Source organism: Nicotiana tabacum, chromosome 20 (assembly GCF_000715075.1).
Source record: "Nicotiana tabacum cultivar K326 chromosome 20, ASM71507v2, whole genome shotgun sequence".
In the NCBI taxonomy this organism is placed as follows: Eukaryota; Viridiplantae; Streptophyta; class Magnoliopsida; order Solanales; family Solanaceae; genus Nicotiana; species Nicotiana tabacum.
In genome coordinates, this window is record NC_134099.1 from 160757576 (window position 1) to 160771025 (window position 13450).

At 35.6% G+C, this 13450-nt stretch overlaps 1 pseudogene; it reads left to right on the top strand.

Moving 5' to 3' along the window:
- The first annotated feature begins 7525 nt into the window (after positions 1 to 7525).
- Positions 7526 to 12531, top strand: LOC142174634 (uncharacterized; annotated as a pseudogene).
- The last annotated feature ends 919 nt before the right edge of the window (positions 12532 to 13450 follow it).

Genomic DNA, 13450 nt, shown 5'->3' on the forward strand with positions numbered 1-13450 from the left:
TAAATGTCCTAGGCTTCTGCATCCTTTCGTTCCTGAAAGCCTGATTTCCGCGGAAGCTTGGCCCTGAAGGATTCCTGTAGACCCTCGGCGGTGGATATGTGTTATGTGGAGGTAGATACGTATGTTGGGGAGCCGGTACACGCCATTGCGGACGAGCTGGAGGTTGGGTGTAAGTTTGGGCGTGATGTATGGAAAAATGTTGTTCTTGTGGTGGGTAGTAGGGTTGTGGAAGGTTGTATGGATTGTGTGGGTAGTTTAGATGATGGGATCTGGGTTGGTAATGAGGGGAAGGGCCTTTAGATCTGGACCAATTGCCTGCCTCTATTGTCGTGACCTCCTCTCTCCTTTTCATTCCGAGCGCACCTCCCGTGCCGCTCTGAATGGCCTGAGTTGTTGCCTTAATTGCCGAGTAACTCAGGATCTTATTGGACTTAAGTCCCTCTTCTATCATACTTCCCATTTTCACCACTTCATTGAAGGATTTGCCAACTGACGTCACCAAGTGACCGAAGTAAGTCGGCTCTAGAGTTTGTAGAAAGTAATCTACCATTTCTCCTTCTCTCATTGGAGGATCAACTTTGGCTGCCTGCTCTCTCCATCGGAACCCGAATTCCCTGAAGCTTTCTCCGGATTTCTTCTCAAGCTTTAGCAATGTGAGACGGTCTGGGACTATCTCAAGGTTGTATTGGAAGTGTCCTGTGAAAGCTTGTGCCAAGTCATTCCAGGTGTACCACCTGCTCGGATCTTGTCTTGTATACCACTCCAGTGCCGACCTACTCAAACTCTGGCCAAAGTAAGCTATCAGTAGCTCATCTTTGCCCCCTGCTCCCCTCATTTTGCTACAAAAGCCCCGTAGATGTGCCATAGGATCGCCATGCCCTTCGTATAAATCGAACTTGGGCATTTTGAACCCTGCTGGTAATTGAACGTCAGGGAAATGGCATAGATCCTTGTAGGCCACGCTGACCTGGTTGCCTAACCCGTGTATGTTCCTGAAGGACTGCTCCAGGCTTTTAAATTTCCGCATCACCTCGTCCTGCTCTGGGCTCTTAGCCGGCTTTTCACATCTTCTAAAAATGGCGCAGGCAATGGCTCTAGTGCTTTGAATGTGAGTTCAGGGGGGTAATATTGTGTGTCGTGAGCCTAAAACAGTGGCTCACTGGATGATCTGTGCAATGGGGCTGGGGGAGGTGCCACAAAGACGGGAACATTTGGTGGAGGAGGGTTTTGACTGGGTGGTGGAGCTTGGGGATCATAAGCCTCTCTTCCCTGATAATAGTGATGGCTTGGGAAACTTGTTGAAGGACCGGGAGAGGGATATTCTGACGTGTGTCCTGGTTGGAGAGTAGGAGTAACAGGTAGTTCCTGCCCCTTTTGGGCTCTAGCCAAGGCTATCTGCATTTCATTCATTTCCAGCCTCATTTTTTCCATTTTTTCCATGGCTTCCTTCAGCATCTGATGTGCCATCTTTTCCGACTCAACACTGTTGTCTGATCCAGTCATGCTTTCTGGTATAGGACCTTTCGATCTTGTTTGATAATGGTACGGTGCCAATACGCTCTAACAACTAACTGATATTGATTGGAAAAACAACAAACTTGTCAGTGTTAGAGTCTTAACAGATATAGCAGCGTTCTCTATCTATTCTAGCATCCCTGGTTTGTTTAAGGACCCGATCATTGAGAATGGAGTTTATCTCTCTCAATGTCGCAACACTCATTTTGTAGTCCCTTTTTACTTGCCATAGGTGCTCTCTCTGTGCTGCTGTAACTTTGGCCCACCTGACCCGCATTCTTGTTATACAAGCCTTGGATCTCTCCAAGTCTTCGCGGCTTTTGTTGACCTGACTCCTCAACTCTGCTATCAACCTTTCACTGGACCGAATTTTCTATTGGTCGCCGGCATTCTTTCTGTTTTGGCGGATTCGGGCTCTCAAGGCCTTGTTCTCTTGAATCAACTTGCTTTTCTCTCCTGTATCAGCATCAATTTGCGAGTTGCTTTGGTATTTTATCCCCTCAATTTGTTGTTTTAACTTGCCAATCTCGTCCCGATATTCCTTCTCTTTTGCTAGCCAACCCCATTGTGCTCGCGATGATTCTGCGAAGTCTTGGACGTGAGCTCTCTTAGTTGGTCTCTGGTGCTCAAGCTCTCTTTTGTACCATGTGAGGTATTTTGGCGATACTTCACCTTTGGCCCGGTCTTGTACACGAGTATCTACTTTCAGGGTTTGGCATTCATTCTAGATTCTCTGAACGACTGCTTCAGGGAACTGCCCACCAGGCCCGATTTCGATTACCTGGCCACTGAGATCCTCTTCCTTTGGGACTATTTGGTATCGCCCCAACTGTCTCAAAACTCTGTATGGTGCATAAGGTTGGATACTTTGGAGGCCCATCAACAACAAATGAGATTCGGTGGCTGACATGTGTATGATTTCATCCATGGGTAGCCACCCAAATGCCCATTCTATCTGGTTTGCTGAGACTGAACGTAACAAAGTGACCCACTCGGCGACCCCTTCTGGCAGGCTAAACCCATTGACCCTTGTGGAAAACTCTTCTATACAAGTCTTTTGTGACGACTCATATTTCAGGAACTGTGGGCGATGATATAGGTGTTCTATCATCCACATTTGCAGTAGTACATTGCAACCCTCAAAGAAACCTCCTCCGGTTTTGCAAACAGTGAGAGCGCGGAAGATGTCTGCTATAATCATTGGCGCCAGAGTGCTGTTGTTCTGCTTGAGCAAAGTGCTGACGACCCCAGCGACTTGTATGTTAATTTTCGCGTCTTTTCTAGGGAATATCAGAAGGCCCAGAAAGGCTACCATGAAAGCAATACACCTATGTCCTTCCCATTTCAGCTGGTTTTCCCCGCTGCAAATTTTTTCCTCGGGATTGTTGAACCCTCCAAAATGACCGTATCTGTCGTACAAGAATGCAAAACTACAAAAACCTTCAGATAATTCTGGGTTGTGTATAACTCTGCGGATCTTCACGGTGTCTAAAAATTTGTGTATAGTCACGGTCCTTGGTGCAATAAGATACTGCTCTCTCATAGGGACTTTGGGACTCCCGATGTACCCTGCCAGCTCTTCCAGTGTCGGTGTGAGCTCAAAGTCTGAGAAATGAAATACATTGTGTGCTGGGTCCCAGAATGAGATTAGCGCCCTTATAATGTCCCCTCTTGGAACAATGTCCAGTAACCCAACTAAGTTTCCTAAGTACACCTTGACTGTATCTCGCCCTGATTCTTCTAAGTCGTTCCACCACATGCGTAAGCCTGAAGGGATCCCATTTACAATGGCCTCAGATGAATTCCTACTCGTGCTCATTCTGCACATTTATTAAGGGTTTTAGACAAAAAGCAAAATCTTTATTTGACTCAAAAACTAATTTTCCTATTTCCTAATTTTGAGGAAAAGAAAAATGTATTCTTTAAATACGGCCTTTTGACTTTTCAGGGATGAAGATTTTAAGGCTGTAGGGATTTTACCAGCCGAAAGGTAAAAAAAACAAAGGTGGCTGCTTATGCAAAGTCAGCCTTCCAGCGCCCCTTTAGGGAATGTTCGGCTATTTTTGCAACATGACATAGCCTGACTCCTTATTATTTATTTTTTGGCATTTTTGTAGATAAATAAACAAATAAAAAAATCATTTTAAAAAAAACAAAACTTTTTTTTTTCATGGTAATACAAACTATTTTTTTTTTAAAAAAAATATAGGCAATTAATTCTCTACACTGTTACTTCGTCCCCTTTTTTTCACAATTTCAAAATTTCTGATTTTCCAAAGCCGGTCAGCATGCAAGTCTAAAGCAAATAAATGCATAAAGCAAACAGGATGCAGCATGATGGTCTTTACATTTCAGGTTGCTAGTCCTAGACGGACCCAACCCCTGTGTTGAGTCCCCTAAGTCAGATGCAACGTGATGCAAATAAGCGTTTTCCTACTAGGGATCCGGCATGAAGTCATGTTTTACTAAGTTTCAAATTGGGCTTTGTTCTAGACCTGGCTTACCCGAGAGGACAACTCGAGTCGAGGAGGGGGCTACGTACCGGGGACCCGCGGGGTCATCCAGCTTTGTAACTATCCGAGTCTCTTTCTTATTTCAGGTATTGACACTAACAGAATAGGGAGTCTCGACCAGCGAGCTTCTCCCCGGAGGTAAGAAGAGAAGGGTTTCGACACAGTTTATATACAGTTCACATAATATCAAAGCGGTAAAGGCAATTAATTAGCACATTTAAGCCAAAATATGTAAATAAAATTAAATAAATAAATAAAGTCAAATAATAACAATTATTCTAAGCTCGAATTCTTGAACCCTGAACCAGAGATTATGGGTTCATCCACAGCAGAGTCGCCAGAGCGGTCACACCTCCTTTTTCCGTCCCCGCGAGGGGTGAAGGAGTTTTTTCCAATTAAAGGACAATCGAAACGGGATTTGTTTGTTTATTTCAGAGTCGCCACTTGGGAGATTTAGGGTGTTCCAAGTCACCAATTTTAATCCCGAATCGAGGAAAAGAATGACTCCATATTACAGTCTGCGAATCAGAAATCCGGATAAGGAATTCTGTTAACCCGGGAGAAGGTGTTAGGCATTCCCGAATTCCGTGGTTCTAGCACGGTCGCTCAACTGTTATATTTGGCTTATTTATCTGATTTTTAAACAATTAAGAACTTATATGCAAATTTAGCATTAAACTGCTTTTATCATTATTCTTATTATTATTTTATACAAGAATTGCAACATCGTGAAAACGCATCTCGAACCACGTCACAACCAGTGTACACGTGATTTGTTGACGCATTTTGACTTCGTCAAGATCGGGATTTGGGTTACATAAATGCACACCCGTATTTAAGAAAATAACTTTATTAAATATGCGCCAAAATACTACGCGTTATTAAACTATTAGGTAGGACTGTGAAATTTACTAAATGGCCCATCCCGGAATCTAAATATTTTTTTAAAAAAAAAATAAAATAAATAAGATTGGAGGACCCTGCAAATTTTTGTATTGTTTATATTTATTTATTTTTAGCGAAATCCTCCCTTATTTTTTGAATATCTTTTAATGACTACTTTTTATTATTACTAATATAAAATCAATCTCTACATACTTAAAAATAACATATTAAATACTAGTTTAAAACAAACATTAACGGAAAGTAATATTACTAAAATTATAATTATAAATACAATATGGAATTGTCAAATAATTTTTTTTTTAAGAAGAAAACTAATTATCCCATAGTCAATTAAAATCATATTGTTAGATGACTTGAGCTATTGAAATTAATTATTTACAAATACTAAAAATTAGAAATAATCTTGATTACTAAACCGTATTTCTAAAAATTAAATAATTTAACCTTAACTAACCTTGTTTTAATTCAAATCATGTCCTAATACTTGATTCGCAAAGTTAATTCATGTTTTAACTGAATTTAGCTACATGATTCCGATTAACTTAACGTTGGTGATACTAAAACCCTTATGAATAAGGAACTTAATCAATTTTGCCAAACTGATTTAATAAAGCCAATTTTATGTTATTTTCTTCTATTTTTATTATTTGACAGTTTAATTAGTAATTAACATGCTTAAATATATACTACCTAATAATCAGGTTAAAGCAAAGCATTATTTAATACATCGCTACAATATGCCTAATTATGCAAAACGACGGCGATTTACAGAATAATAATACATGAAATAACCTAAATGCAATTAATAAAAAAAACTAAATTAAAAATTTAAACTTCCATTCTTCATTTCAGCTTACAAAAGGCCAAAATTACAGTTGTGTACCTGGTATTGTCAATATAAGAAGAAGAAAGTCAGCCACGTAGTACGTAACACAGCAACAACAATAATAACCAGCAATCCAGTCAACAGAAATCCCAGTGACAGATTTGAAAATCAAAATAAAATCCAGAAACACTGACAACAAACAACGGACAGAAACCAAGGGAATTTTCAGATTGGAAAGGCTAATTAATGTTTAACCCTTAATTTCTAAACCCGTATATCAGAATATTTATTAGGTGTGTATTACTCTCTCTTCTAATCTCCAACTCCTTTTTATTTGTATTTTTTTTTCTCTTTTCTTGAAAGTTTTAATATTTTTCGGAATTTTTCTTTCTCTCTTAAATATTCAGCTCTTTTTTTTTCTCTATCTCTATCTGTCTCCTTTTAAATCTGATCAAGCCTCTCCCTTTTATCCCCATCTTTCAACATTTTTAAAACATAAAAACCCATTATCTTCCCACTCAACCCCCTTTTAATCCCACTATCTAATGTTTTGTCCCCCACCTTATTAAACAAATACCCCATTATATCTTGTCCCTCATGCTTATATTAAACAATTGCATTATTCCCCACCATTATATCTTGTCCCCCCATTATTAATTACTTTAATGTTATCTTAATTTTAATGGAAAGAACACTCAAAATAAATAATTATTCAGAATTTAAATTCCAAAAATACCCCTCTGCCATTACCGAAATTACCATTTTACCCCTGAACGTACTGCGATTTACCAAACTACCCCCATCAGCTCTAAACGATCAATTAATCAAACTTGACCAAAATATAGCCAATATGACCAATTTCTAAACAAATTCAACAACAACTCATATGAACATAGATGAACAACATCAAATTAATGTGAATGAATTAACCATATTGAGAACCAATCCTGGTTAACTTAGACCAACAATGGATGAGCAAGGAAACAACAATATTAACAACACAACACATGATTCAAACTAAACCAACAAATCAAAAACATAAACTCACATTAAATCGCTGGATTAAAAATGAACTTCAAATAAAGATGAACATGAATTAAATCTATTTTAAACAACAAAACATGTCGGATTCACATGATTAAACCAACATATTTCCCTATTACAACTAAATTCTTTTAGACAAATAACAAGATCGAAGAAGAAACAATTATGAACTTAAACTTGAATCTAATAACATTACAACCAACAATTTCTATATTAAACTTAAACAAGATCATGAGACAAACTCAAGAAATAATCGCAAATGATAAACAATAAACAAGAAAATCAAACTTATACTAATTTCGGATTCAAACGATTTAAACTAACATCTAACAATATTAAAATTAAACTAACAATTTCTTTTACAAATACAAAATAAAAGCACATGAAATAAACTGAAAAACTAATTAATCAAAGTTCCACTTGAATCTGAAAATTAAATCAACAAAACATATGAACAAACTAAAAAAAATTACTTCAACGATGAACAAAACAAGAATGTTAAACCCAAATCTTAAACCCACTAACCGGATCGAAACGACGATCGAAGAAGATGGTCGTTTGGCGTCGTTTGAAGACGACGCAGCAGCACAGTAGCAGTTCCAGGAGCAGCAGCTCAACACGATGGAATTGCAGCAGCAACACGTCGGAGCAGGCAACAACGTGAATGGAGACGCAGTAGCGCGGCACAGTAGCAGCTGGGCTGCTTCACGTAGCAGAAACGATGGCGGATTTGGGTGGTATATTGGTGGTGTTGTATGTGTTGTTCACAGTTGGAAGACAAAGCAGGAGGGGGGGTCGTTCATGGCGACGTGAAGACGAAGCAGAAAAAGGTGCAGCAGCTATGGAAGCTCGACGAGGGCAACAACAATGGTTGGCGCAGCAACGATGGTTGCTCGTCAATGGCGGACGTGAGGAGGAGGCTGGTTGCTGCTGGTTGGGCGACAAAACAGTTGCCATGACGAAGAAGATGAAGACGAAGAAGCAGCAAGGGTGGAGCTTGGGGGTCGACGAAACTCGTCAATGGCAGACGGGGGCGGTCGACTGGTTTTTTCCGGTGATTGGAGGGGTCGTTTGGAGGTGAGGAAAGAGATGAAGACGTGTGGGGGAAAGGGCAACTGGGTAGCAGCAAGGGGGGAGAAGCCATGGTTGCTTGCTTTAGAGTTTGGAGAAGAAGAAGAAAATGAGAGGGGGGGGATGGGTTTAGTTTAGGGTTTTTTGTGTTTTGTTTTTGTTTTGTTTTTTTGGAAATGCAAGATAGGGGGTGCTGGGTCTTTGGGATTATGGACCGGGTCGACCCGGTTTGAAATGGACCGGGTCATGGGGAAGGTTGGGCAATTATTTGGGTCTGGGGTTGAAATTTGAAGAAGTGGCCCAATCCGATTTTTCTTTGTATTTTTGCTCTCCTTTCTTCTTTTATTTTTCTTAAACTAAATTATAAAAATACTTGAATTATTATTAAGAACTAAATTAAGTTATAAAAGCGCAAATTAACTCCCAATAACAATTAACGCACAATTAAGTAATAATTAAGCATAAAATTGTATATTTGGATATTAAATGCTAAAAATGCAAAATATGCCTATTTTTGTAATTTTTTAATTTTTTGTAAAACAAACTTAATTACTAACAATTGTAGAATTAAATCCTACATGCAAAATGCGACATATTTTTTGTATTTTTATTAATTTAACAAATAAACATGCACAGACAAATACAAATAATTATCTAAAATATCACAAAATATCACAAAATTGCACACTAAGGAAAATTATTTTATTTTGAATTTTTTGGGAGTAATTCTTTCATAGGGCAAAAATCATGTGCTCACAGTAGACACAATAATTTAGTAGATGAGAATAAGATAGATTTTATTTTGATCTCAACCGTCAAGTGGATTTCATCCTAATCTCAAACGTCCGATGGATTTCATCCTTATTCCTATTTTATCTTTAGAAAAAATATCTCTATACATTATTCAATGTGTAGACAACTCACCAGATACAATAATTTAGTAGATAAGAATTGGATAGATTTTACTTTGATCTCAGTCGTCGAGTGAATTTCGTCCTAATTTCAATCGTCCGATAGATTTCATCCTTATTCCTATTTTATATTTAGAAAAAATATCTCTACACATTATTGATGTGTAGACAACTCAGTAGACACAATAATTTAGTAGATGAGAATAGGATAGATTTTATCTTGATCTGAGCTGTCGAGTGGATTTCGTCTTAATCTCAACCGTCCGATGGATTTCATCCTTATTCCTATTTTATCTTTAGAAAAATATCTCTACACATTATTCAATGTGTAGACAACTCAACAGACACAATAATTTAGTAGATGAGAATATGATAGATTTTATTTTGATCTCAGTCGTCGAGCGAATTTCGTCCTAATCTCTACTGTCCAATGGATGTCATCCTTATTCCTATTTTATCTTTAGAAAAAATATGTCTACACATTATTCAATGTGTAGACAACTCAGTAGACACAATAATTTAGTAGATGAGAATAGGATACAATTTATTTTGATCTCAGCCGTTGAGTGGATCTCGTCCTAATCTCAACCGTCCGATGAATTTCATCCTTATTCCGATTTTATATTTAGAGAAAATAACTCTACACATTATTAAATGTGTATACAACTCAGCAGATAACATAATTTAGTAGATGAGAATATGATAGATTTTATTTTGATCTCAACCGCCGAGTGAATTTTGTCCTAATCTCAACCGTCCAATAGATTTCATCCTTATTACTATTTTATCTTTAGAAAAACATCTCTACACATTATTCAACATGTAGACAACTCATTGGACACAATAATTTAGTAGATGAGAATGTGATAGATTGTATTTTGATCTTAGCCGTCGAGTGGATTTCGTCATAATCTCAATCGTCCGATGGATTTCATCCTTATTCCTATTTTATCTTTAGAAGAAATATTTGGTCACATTATTCAATGTGTAGACAACTCAACAGACATAATAATTTAGTAGATGGGAATTCAGTAGTCGAGTGAATTTCGTCCTAATCTCAAATGTCTGATGGATTTCATCCTTATTCCTATTTTATCTTTAGAAAAAATATCTCTATGCATTATTCAATGCATAGACAACTCAGTAAACACAATAATTTAATAGATGAAAATAGGACAAATTTTATTTTGATCTCAGCTATCGAGTATTTCGTCCAAGTCTCAACCGTCCGATGGATTTCATCCTTATTACTATTTTATCTTCGGAAAAGGGTTCAAAATGCCCTTAAACTATTGGAGAAACGTTTAAAAATACTCTTCATCCACCTATTGGGCTAAAAATATCCCTTCATCCACCTTTTTGGTTTATTTATGCCCTTTGACCGTTAGGTCAATGCTAAATTAAAAATAATTACTTAAAAAAATATTTTGTAAAATATTTTTGTTTTTTTAAATTAATGCACCAATAGTCCACTAAGTTGGTAAAGTCTATTTCTTCTTTTTTTTCAGTTTTTACAAAAAACAAATTCATTTTTTCCCAGTTTTTTAAAGCATTTCTTATGTAAAAACTGGAAAAACATTGTAAAAACAGAAAAAATTGGTTTTAATAAAATATTTTCGTTTTTTAAAAACTAAAAAAATATTTTCAACAAAATATTTTTGTTTTTGAAAAAGATTTTTTTTCTGTTTTTTTAAAGCAATTTATTTTTGTAAACTGGAAAAACAAATTTGTAAAAACTGAAAAAAATATTTTCGTTTTTTAACAAAATATTTTTTTTTAAAAAACTGAAAAAAATAATTTCAAAAGCAAAAATATTTTTGTTAAAAACAAATTTATTTTTCCAGTTTTTACAAAAAAATATGCTTTAAAAAAACAGAATTTCTTTTGTTGTAAAAACTGGAAAAAAAAGAGAAAAGATTTTACTAAATTAGTGGACTACTGGTGCATTAGTTTAAAAAAACGAAAATATTTTACAAAATATGTTTTTAAGTAATTATTTTTAATTCAGCATTGAGCTAACGGTCAATGGGCATAAATGAACCAAAAAGGTGGATGGAGGGGTATTTTTAGCTCAATAGGTGGATGAAGGGTATTTTTAAACCTTTTCCAATAGTTTAGGGGCATTTTGAACCCTTTTTCCTTTTATCTTTAGAAAAAATATCTCTACATATTGTACAACTTATCAGACACAATAATTTAGTAGATGAAAATGGGATAGATTTTATCTTGATCTCAACCGTCGAGTGGATTTTGTCCTAATCTCAACCGTCCGATGGATTTCATCCTTATCCCTATTTTATCTTTAGAAAAAATTTGACTCTATAAAAATGAACACAATTTAGGAAATCATATTCTTCCATACAATTTATTTCTAAATAAATTAAACATTATTGTTTCCGTCTTCTCAAAATGAATCTCTTTATGGGAGGTTCATCTAAGAATAATGATGATTTAAATTACTTATTTTTTATTCTCATCATCACCTTTAATTTCCGATAATGAAGTTAAAATGCAATTGTGCATGCAAGCAATTTAGATGAACAATTATGTGTTTCAGTGTTTGCAAGAAAATCAAAATAATGATCCTATCAAAGTGGGATCCAGTCTAGGTCATTTGGTAATCAATCGAGATCGTAAAGGTGCTGATAATAATTTATTTTTTTTTGATTATTTTTTAGATAATCTCTGCTTTTATGAGGGACAATTTCGTCATAGATATCGGATATCTCAAAATTTGTTCATTCGAATTGTTGATGCAATTAAAGGTCATGATATATGTACTTCAAACAACACATTGATGCGATGGGCAGATTTGGATTATCTACTCTACAAAAAATCACAACCGTGTTTAGAATATTGGCATACTGTGTGCGAGCGGATGCCACTGACGAATATCTAAAAATTAGAGAGACGAAAGCATGAAAAGATTTTGTGGAGCTATCATAGAGGTTTTTGGCGAGCAGTTTTTGAGATCACCAACAGCTAACGATGTTGCAAGACTTCTGCACATCGGTGAACAAGGTGGCTTTCTAGGAATGTTAGGCAGTCTAGGCTACATTTATTGGAGATGAAAAAATTTTCCAACAGCATGGGCTGGACAATATGCAGATCGTAATTAATCCCCATCAATAATTCTTGAATCTGTAGCTGATTATGACCTTTGGATATGGCATGCATATTTTGGTATGCTCGACACCAATAATGACATTAATGTTTTAGAGTCATCACATTTGTTTCTGATCTTGCTGCATGTATTGCTCCTCCGGCCCATTATGTTATTCAAGGAAAAGAATATGATATGAGTTATTATTTAGCTGACGGTATATATCCGAAATAGTCAATGCTTGTGCAAACTATTCGCACCCACGTTCGCCATAGAAGAAATATTTCGCGATGAAACAAGAATCATGTCGAAAAAATGTTGAACGTGCATTCGGAGTTTTGCAAGCTCGTTTTGCAATAATTGAAGGACCATCACGTTTTTGGAGAAAGAAGTGCTACATGATATAATAACTACATGTATTATATTGCACAATATGATAATCGAGGATGAGCGTCATCTTAATGCACCAATCAAGATGATTGGGAATGTCCACCTCTAACGGTAGAAATGGTAGTAGATGAAAATCACAGATTTGAACAATTTTTAGGTCGACACAAAAGAATTAACGACAAAGATGCTCATTTTGCACTTCGTAATGCATTAATAGTTCATTTATGGGAGCATACTAGAGGTGGAAGTTGAATACTCATGATGTATTTAATTATCTTGTATCTCAATGATTTCACTTTTATTTGAATTATCCGTTAATATATATAATCTATAATATTTGCTTACAAATTATATTATTTAAAAATTTATGGTATAAAATATTTTTTTTATTAAATGGTTATATAAGAAAGAAATATAAATTATATGTGATGAATATGTAAAAAAGAAAAATAGATAGAATTTCTTTAATAAAATAAGAAAATAAAATTTAAATAAAGGATAATTAATAAAATATTGAAGAGAAAGAAGAATACAAAATAGAATATTTTTCTTGGAGTAAAAAAATGGAATAATAGTTACTTTATTTTGGAGTTTACCCTATTTTGGAGGAGAAAATGGAGGCAAGAGTTGGATATGACCTTGCTCCAAAAATCACTTGCATAAGAAAGGATCACGCTTGTTTTGTTTGGGGTGTGTGTATGTATAAGAAAGGATGCGAAGGGTGAGAAAAGGTTTCTATAATTTATAGGTATCGGTATACAGTTATGACTATTTGTAGAATGAAGTGCCGTTTAAAGAGTCATTTTTCATAGGAAGAAGCGAAAATTTGTGGAAAAAGATAAAAGTAATTTCTGATCAATGAGACATGCCATCACTGGGCAATGTTATATATATATATATATATATATATATAATGGTTTTCGAGAAGGTGATTTGAAATTCTCTTGGATGGCGGAAAGCTATTTATCTTCTTAATTTCTCAAACATTTTTTTTTTCCTTATTAGAAAGGGTCTATTTGTCCCCGAGTTCTTTCAAATTTTCACCTATAATGTGTGTCCTCTTTTTTAATTTATACCCTATCCTATCTTTTTAATGATTTGCACCCTATCTTTTTGGTTCTTTTTCCCTCCCTTATCCAGTGTCTTTAAAAGAGTAGCTATTAATTATTCT